The sequence below is a fragment of the Salvelinus namaycush genome, chromosome 26 (genome assembly GCF_016432855.1).
Source record: "Salvelinus namaycush isolate Seneca chromosome 26, SaNama_1.0, whole genome shotgun sequence".
Classification (NCBI taxonomy): Eukaryota; Metazoa; Chordata; class Actinopteri; order Salmoniformes; family Salmonidae; genus Salvelinus; species Salvelinus namaycush.
Window position 1 is genome coordinate 30,671,431 of NC_052332.1, and position 9,361 is coordinate 30,680,791.

Consider the following 9,361-nt stretch of genomic DNA (forward strand, 5'->3'; position numbering starts at 1 on the left):
TGGGCATTGCTCTAACAGCATATTAACAACACATATCTCCCCTGGTGGTGGCCAAGACAGAGCCGCCCAAATATGCAGCATATAAAATCATACCACAAATAACTATTCTGTGTGGGAGAGTGGGAAATGTTGGGACCCGGTGTCCAAGTAGGCTACACGTAGCTATGTGTGGAAAACATTTCATAACAGGTAAGACATTTAACTTGTTTAGTATAGTCTGTTTGTAACTCCACTCACTACTTGTGAGTATAGTCTGATTATTTGTGTTGTTGGTCTTGGCTAGCTTAATGTTCCGGTTAGTAGCTAGCTAGCACTCACTCACGTGGCTGCTAGGAAATCAAATCAAATTGTATTGCTCACATACACATATTTAGCAGATGTTATTGCTGGTGTTACGAAATGCTTGTGTTTCCAGCTCCAACTGTGCAGTAGTATCTACCAATTCACAACAATACCCACAAATCTAAAAGTAAAAGAATGGAATTAAGAAATATAAATATTAGGAGTGGAGTGGCATTGAATAGAATACAGTAAAATACAGTATGTACATATGAAATTAGTAAAACAGTATGTAGACATTATTAAAGTGACCAGTGTTCCATTATTAAAGTGACCAGTGTTCCATTATTAAAGGGACTAGTGTTCCATTATTAAAGGGACTAGTGTTCCATTATTAAAGGGACAAGCGTTCCATTTTTAAATGGACGAGTGTTCAATTTGTGGCAGACAGCAGGGAGAGGTGAGGGGAGTGGTTATTGAAGGGAGATATCTTGCAGCCCGCTGGCTCCACCCCCGAGCCTTGGCTTGAGGACCCAAGTTTTAGGATTACCCCTGGAGAACGGAACGGACAATGAGAACAGATTGTGGACTGTAAAATGGTTGGTGACTTCTCCCCTTTTCCCCAGTGTGCAAAACTCCCTAATAAACTCCCCATTTGCCTTCTAGTTGTGCTCCTTGTGTGTGTTTGGTTATTGAACTTGGTGACTGTAACGAGCATTACCGAAGGTGGCTCCCCTTCCTGTTCGGGTGGCGCTCGGCGGTCGTCGTCGCCGGTCTACTAGCTGCCACCGATCCCTTTTTCCCTTTTCGTTTGGTTTTGTCTAATTGTTTTCACCTGTTCATTGTTTGGTTGTTAGGGTGGTGTTATTTAAGTTCGTTTAGCCCGCTTCTGTTTGTGCGGGCTTGTCTTCTGTTTTGTATGAGGTGTTTCGTGTTTGATGGGGTTTTTCACTGTCCGGATTATTTCCAGTGTGTACTGTAGTGGAGTGGATTTTACGCCAATGTTTTGACGTTACCAGTTGTACTTCTGGTTGGACATTAAAGTGTGGTTTTTCCCCGTATCCTTTGCTCTCTGCGCCTGACTCCTCACTCATTTTCCTCATCGATCGTAACAGTGACGTGGAAACCCCACACCCTTGAACCTGCTACACATTATTAAAGGGACCAGTGTTCCATTATTAAAGGGACCAGTGTTCCATTATTAAAGGGACCAGTGTTCCATTTTTAAAGGGACCAGTGTTCCATTTTTAAAGGGACCAGTGTTCCATTATTAAAGGGACCAGTGTTCCATTTTTAAAGGGACCAGTGTTCCATTTTTAAAGGGACCAGTGTTCCATTATTAATGGGACCAGTGTTCCATTATTAAAGTGACCAGTGTTCCAATATTAAAGGGACCAGTGTTCCATTATTAAAGTGTTCCAGTGATTCCATATCTATGTACATAGGGCAGCAGCCTCTAAGGTGCAGGATTGAGTAACCGGGTGGAAGCTGGCTAGTGATGGCTATTTAACAGTCTGATGGCCTTGAGATACAAGCTGTTTTTCAGTCTCTCTGTCCCAGCTTTTATGCACTTGTACTGACCTCTCCTTCTGGATGATAACGGTGTGACCAGGCCGTGGCTCGGGTGGTTGTTGTCCTTGATGATCTTTTTGGCCTTCCTGTGACATCGGGTGCTGTAGGTGTCCTGGAGGGCAGGCAGTGTGCCCCAGTGATGCGTTGCACAGACCGCACCACCCTCAGGAGAGCCCTGCGGTTGCGGGCGGTGCAGTTGCCGTACCAGGTGGAAGTAGCGCCGACATGAAAAGAAGCATGAGGGAAGCCCTACAATATTATGTTTTTTGAAGTAATGAGAATGCTCGGGGGCAGGCAAAGTCATTTTTAGACATGTTGTACTTTTTAAAAACATAGTTTTGTAATTGACTAAAACAAGCAGACAACAATAAAATTGGGGTAACCTAGGTAACCACAGGTTGTTTTCCCCACAGGCAGGCAGGGCTGCGACATTCTATCTAATACCGACTAGAACTAGAACCCAACTGATTTTCCATTATGACTAAATGATTCCAATACAGCCCTGATCCAACTGATTTGCCATTATTCTGCCACATGAATGCTGTGAGGTATTAGGCCCTAGCCATTGAGATGTAATACTCTCATCTAATTTCTATCGGTATATATCTGCGAAGCCCTGAGGACATGATGAAGCAGCAGACCAGTGCTAGTAGAGACACAGCGTCTGGTGAAGGTGAGTGGTGAAAGCTGTGGTCATGGAGCCGACAGGTTAGAGGTCAGCCTGCTGCAGACATTATCAGGGGGATGATTTATCTGCATAACCGAGCTGCTTATCAGGTTTATGTAATGAAACCTATAAATATCCTCTATGAGACAGAGTAGTGAGCTAATATCCCTCTGTGGTTACAGTAAGTAATGAGCACTAGTCAGCTCTCTGGAATTGACCCTCTCTACAAGAGCTACGAGTCACCAGGGCATTCTCTGCCAGCAGCCTCCACAACCTCCACTGCCTAAAGTAAAGACACCACTGCCAAATTAACAGCAGCCACACAGTAGCCAAAAACCCAGTGCCAGAACACTGCCAACAGCCCAAACCACAGTCACCAGGCTACAGTGCATGAGGGATGACATCATGACAACACTGAGTGAGGGGGTCGCTGGGTCCGTGTTAGAGGAGGAGTCAGAGGAGAAGCCCACAGCTCTAACAACACTAGACTGGAACAGGGTTCATCATGGGGCTCATAACATCACCAAAAGCAAAGTGGCCTGAACATCTGGAGGATGTGAAGAGACAATGTAACCTGGCCCTCATGCTGTACGTTCTCTCTACTATTCACCCAAACTAGAGGATTATTTATGGGATTCATTTGTATCTCTGATACACCTTTACGCAGACGACACCATTCTGTATACTTCTGGCCCCTCTTTGGACACTGTGTTAACTAACCTCCAGACAAGCTTCAATGCCATACAACTCTCCTTCCGTGGCCTCCAACTGCTCTTAAACGCAAGTAGAACTAAATGCATACTATTCAACCGATCACTGCCCGCACCTGCCCGCCCGTCCAGCATCACTACTCTGGACGGCTCTGACTTAGAATATGTGGACAACTCCAAATACCTAGGTGTCTGGTTAGACTGTAAACTCTCCTTCCAGACTCACATTAAGTATCTCCAATCCAAAATGAAATCTAGAATCGGCTTCCTATATCGCAACAAAGCATCCTTCACTCATGCTGCCAAACATTCCCTCGTAAAACTGACCATCCTACCGATCCTCGACTTTGGTGATGTCATCTATAAAATAGCCTCCAACACTCTACTCAACAAACTGGATGCAGTCTATCACAGTGCCATCTGTTTTGTCACCAAAGCCCCATACACTACCCACCATTGCTACCTGTACCCTCTCGTTGGTTGGCCCTCGCTTCATACTCGTCTCCAAACCCACTGGCTACAGGTTATTTACATGTCTCTGCTAGGTAAAGACCCGCCGTATCACAGCTCACTGGTCACCATAGCAGCACCCACTCGTAGCACGCGCTCCAGCAGGTATATCTCACTGGTCACCCCCAAAGCCAATTCCTCCTTTGGTCGTCTTTCCTTCCAGTTCTCTGCTGCCAATGACTGGAACGAACTGCAAAAATCTCTGAAGCTGGAAACACTTATCTCCCTCACTAGCTTTAAGCACCAGCTGTCAGAGGAGCTCACAGATTACTGCACCTGTACATAGCCCATCTATAATTTAGCCCAAACAACTACCTCTTCCCCTACTGTATTTATTTATTTATTTTGCTCCTTTGCACCCCATTATTTCTATTTCTACTTTGCACATTCTTCCACTGCAAATCTACCATTCCAGTATTTTACTTGCTATATTGTATTTACCTCGCCACCATGGCCTTTTTTTGCCTTTACCTCCCTTATCTCACCTCATTTGCTCACATTGTATATAGACTTATTTTTCTACTGTATTATTGACTGTATGTTTTGTTTATTCCATGTGTAACTCTGTGTTGTGTGTCGAATTGCTATGCTTTATCTTGGCCAAGTCGCAGTTGCAAATGAGAACTTGTTCTCAACTAGCCTACCTAGTTAAATAAAGGTGAAAAAATAAATAAATAAAAAATTTAAACTCAGAAAAAAAACATTGACATTGTTCTGTTTTCTCAATTACATTTAATTCAGCATTGAAAAAAAGCCGCAAGTTTAGGTTTGTTCCACCTGAGTGAGTCTGACCGCAAGTCAGAGACTACTATGACGACACACCAAATGTGTTTGATGGATCCTTTTTGTCTTCTTCTAATACCTCTTAAGGGGAAAGTTATCCAAAAATAACTGAAAGTAATCAGATTACGTTACTGAGTTTGGGTAATCAAAAAGTTACATTACTAATTACAATTTTGGACAGTAACGAATGACATTTAGAAAGTTACATTTTTACATTTTAGTCATTTAGCAGACGCTCTTATCCAGGGCATCTTACAGGAGCAATTAGGGTTAAGTGCCTTGCTCGGGGGCACATTGGCAGATTTTTCACCTAGTCGGCTCAGGGATTCAAACCATCGACCTTTCAGTTACTGGCCCAACTCTCTTAACCCCTAGGTAACCTACCCAATCCTGAATCTGCCAATAGCTAAAACCACAGGTTGTTATGGTAACCCTCCGCTGCTTCTGCTCACCAGGCAAGCATATTAGCATCAGAAGGGTTGTATTATAGTGTGGTGTAGTGTAGGGTAATGTACACACTTAGAAAAAAAGGTGCTATCTAGAATCTAAAAGTTTTTTCGGCTGTCCCCATAGGATAACCCTTTGAAGAACCCTGCTTTGTTCCAGGTAGAAACATTTTGGTTAAATTTAAAACCATTTCCACAGAGGATTCTACATGTGCAGCGTGGTAAGTGTGTGCAGCGTGGTAAGTGTCCATAATTAGATTTTAAATAAATCAACATGAACACGGAACAAAAATAACAAAAAAAACACGAACAAACAACCGAAACAGTTCTGTATGGTGAAACACAGACACAGAAAATAAACACCCACAACCAAAATCGGGAAAACAGGCTACCTAAGTATGATTCTCAATCAGAGACAATGATCGACAGCTGCCTCTGATTGAAAACCATACCAGGCCAAACACAGAAATACAATAACATAGAAAAAAGAACATAGACTACCCACCCCAACTCACGCCCTGACCAAACTAACCCAAAGACATAAAAAAGGAACTAAGGTCAGAACGTGACAGTAGTGTAGTGCAGTGCAGTGTATTATACAATGGGTGGTTCTAATCCTGAATACTGATTGGTTAAAATCCCATTCCAGACAGTGTTTATTGCACAAGTTACCACCTGCTAAATCTATGACGTTAAAATGCCTATTTACTCTGTTTCATCTGACTGCGCAATCCACTGTCTCATCAGCCCAGCCAATTTATAAACTTGATCTCCACTATAAAAAGCATTTAGACATTATCTCACATTTCTTTTAGACTAACATTTCATTTTCAACAGCAGAGATTTGTATAAACCTTGCTTTCTGTCTCTCTGACATTTGCAACATTATTTCAAAATTTAAATTCAATCTCCAGTTGTCCCATAGTAATGAACGTGTCGGGAATCGGGACGAGACAGACAGGCAGGTAGCGTTTCTCAACCAGTCGAAATCATGAATAAGCTGGCATCATTTTTATGGAAATATACAAAGAAACGTCAATTGAAAAAAGGTCAAATGAAACAAAGTGCAGTTAGTTTGCAGTCTTTCTAACTTCAGTTTGAAGTGATTGTGTTAGCTGTGTTGTTGGCTAGCTCCTCTGAACAACCTCTGACTTTGTCTCGGTCCTAACAACACCCTAGCCAATATATCCTCCAAACACCGGCTTCTCGGGCATTATCACTTATAGTGTAGTGTACTATAGTGTAGTGCAGTGTATTGTAGTGTAGTATAGTGCAGTGTAGTGTAGTGTAGTCTAGTTTGGTGTGGTGTAGTATCGTACAGTGAAGTTTAGTGCCGTGAAGTTTAGTGTAGTGTAGTATAGTGAAGGTTAGTGTAGTGTGGTATAGTGCAGTGCAGTTTTTTACAGTGTAGTGCAGTGTAGTTTGGAGTAATATTGTGGTGTAGTGTAGTATAGTATACTGTAGCGTAGTATAGTGTAGTATAGTATATTATAGTATAGTGTAGTATAGTATAGTTTAGTATAATGTAGTGTAATGGATGCTGAGGAAGCACTGCACCGCTGCTTAAATACAAGAGCCTGTACCGTGATAGGACTATTAAATATGTGTTACAGGGGTAATGCAGTGACAATTATGTGAGCAATAATTGAAATTTGCCTGTTGGGTATATAGTGCTGCTGGTGGAAAGCAAGACACTGCTGTGGTACAGCACTATACTCCCACTACCTCTACCCCAGGCACTAGCCTCCCTCTGTGTCACGTTCGTTGTAGTGAGGAGACCAAAGCGCAGCGTGATGTGAATACATATTTTTAATAGAAGAAGACTGAACACGAAGAACACTAAACAAACTAACGTGAACGCTATAAACAATGAGTGCAGACATGCAACTTCACATAGACAATAACCCACAAACCTAAACTGGCAAATGGCAACCTAAATAGGATCCCCAATCAGAGACAACAATAAACAGCTGCCTCTGATTGGGAACCAATCCAGGCCACCATAGACCTACATATGTCTAGACTAGACACACACACCTAGACATACAAAACCCTAGACAAGACAAAAACAACACATACTACCCTCGTCACACCCTGACCTAACCAAAATAATAAAGAAAACAAAGAATACTAAGGTCAGGGCGTGACACTCTGATCCACAGGGACCTATATTTAGCTGTCCGGGGAAAAACCTGCTCTGCGATGGTGTGTGTGAAAATATCAACCCTCGCTGCGGGGTACTCAAGGATTTCCCCAGTTATTCTGGAGGAGGAGCTCTGCTAACAAAGCCTGCTTATGTTATGTAAAACGCAATCACTCTGGATTATTAACTTTGCTGGGACAAAATACTATTACAGTATTCTAAAAAGCAATGAAAATTTGATGGTCATATTTAGGCTACACTATGAATCTGTTATTGAATTGTTCAATAATATGTTGTAGTTGTTTTTTCAATGTTTCTACATAATACATAATACTCTGTAGTATAGTTTAGTGTAGTATAATATATTATAAACTTGGTGATTCGAGCCCTGAATGCTGATTGGCTGACAGGCGTGGTATATCAGACTGTATACCACGGGTATGACAAATAATGTATTTTACTGCTCTAATTACATTGGTAACCAGTTTATAATAGCAATAAGGCACCTCGGGGGTTTGTGGTATATGGCCAATATACCACGGCTAAGGGCTGTACGTATGTTCCACGATGAAGAATTTTGTAGCAGTAGATTGTAATGGGGTAATAGTGCAGGCCGGCAGATCATCAGGTCCCAAGTGTCTAACCTTCTTATAGCCTCTACAGGAAAGGAGAATGATGGGAAGTACAATTAATGAGGAGCATAGTGGGTTTAATGTATTGCAGGTTACTACTATCTACAGCTTAATGGGTAGGGTAATCTACTGCCTGTGCCCTCTGCCAAGTGGAGTCAGCACGCACTGTACTTCATTCTCAGACTTTCAGACTTAACATTGAACCATTTCAGATACAGACATGATCATTCCTACACAAACGTAATACACAGACGTGTGATAAAGGGGTCAAGGTTTTAACAGCCAGACCTATGTTAGTATTGCAGAACAAGGGGCTGTGTACATATTATTCTAACTTTGAATGTACTATGTACGTGGCACAAATCACATAGTTACAGATAGTAGCGTGTGCATGTCTTCAGACTGATATGATTACAACATTACCCCAGCCTGTCGGCCCAGCAGGAGGACGGGGGACTCCTTTAACAGAGCCCCATGTTTTAACCATGAGACGCAAACACTGTGTCATTACTGGCTGGGCCACATCCACACTCATACTAACTCCCCAGTAGGTTGGAGGAAGGCTATTGTCTGAGGCCCTCCCCTGCACAGGGCAGGCCCCTCCTAAATGCTAAACCTGTCTAATTTGCATGGCTGCAGGGGATGGGGGAGCTGGGAAGGACTGCTGAGACCAGGTATTTGCATGAGAGGGTGACAGGTTGTATTTGAATGGGCGGGAGGACTAGTTTCCCCACATAATAAAGACTCTTCTATCTTTAGGTGGAGTGGAGCTTTGTGTTTCCGCCATGGCCGGTTAGATAGATGGGTTGGTTAGATATCACTGAAACCCTTGATCCTCTTTTAGCTCTCAGTGGAATGCTTTACACAGATAATACAGGGTTGGCTCACTCCCCTCTTCCTCATAGGATCCATGCCAGAGGCTGTATGGCTGCGTTTACACAGGCAGACCAATTCTGATCTTTTCCCCACTAATTGGTCTTTTGACTAATCAGAACAGCTCTAAAAAAAGATCTGACGTGAAAAGAACTGATGTGATTGGTCAAAAGATCAATTAGTGGAAAAAAGATCAGAATTGGGCTGCCTGTGTAAACGCAGCCTATTAGACCTAGATGGAAGTGTGATGTGTAGAAGTCAGGAAACCAATATATTGTCACGCCTGCTCCCGCTCCCTGGCGCTTGAGGGCGCCAAGCTGCCCTTCATTACGTACACCTGTCGCCATCATTACATGCAGCTGCGCAATATTGGACTCACCTGGGCTCCATTACTTTGTTGATTGCCCTTCTATATCTGTCTGTTCCTCAGCTGGTTCCCCGTGTCAGCATTATTGTCGTTATGTCATTTTGTTCCCCCTGTCCAGGCGCTGTTGTTGTTTTGGTTTGATGTCCATTTTCCAGTAAATTTTCACTCCCTGTACTTGCTTCTCGTCTCCAGCATCGATCTTTACACATATACAGTATTTATAATTATAAACTGGGTGGTTAAAGCCCTGAATGCTGATTGGCTGAACAGCCATGGTATATCAGACCGTATACCATTGGTATGACAAAACATTTATTTTTACTGCTCTAATTACGTTGGTAACCAGTTTATAATAGCAATAAGGCACCTCTGGGGTTTG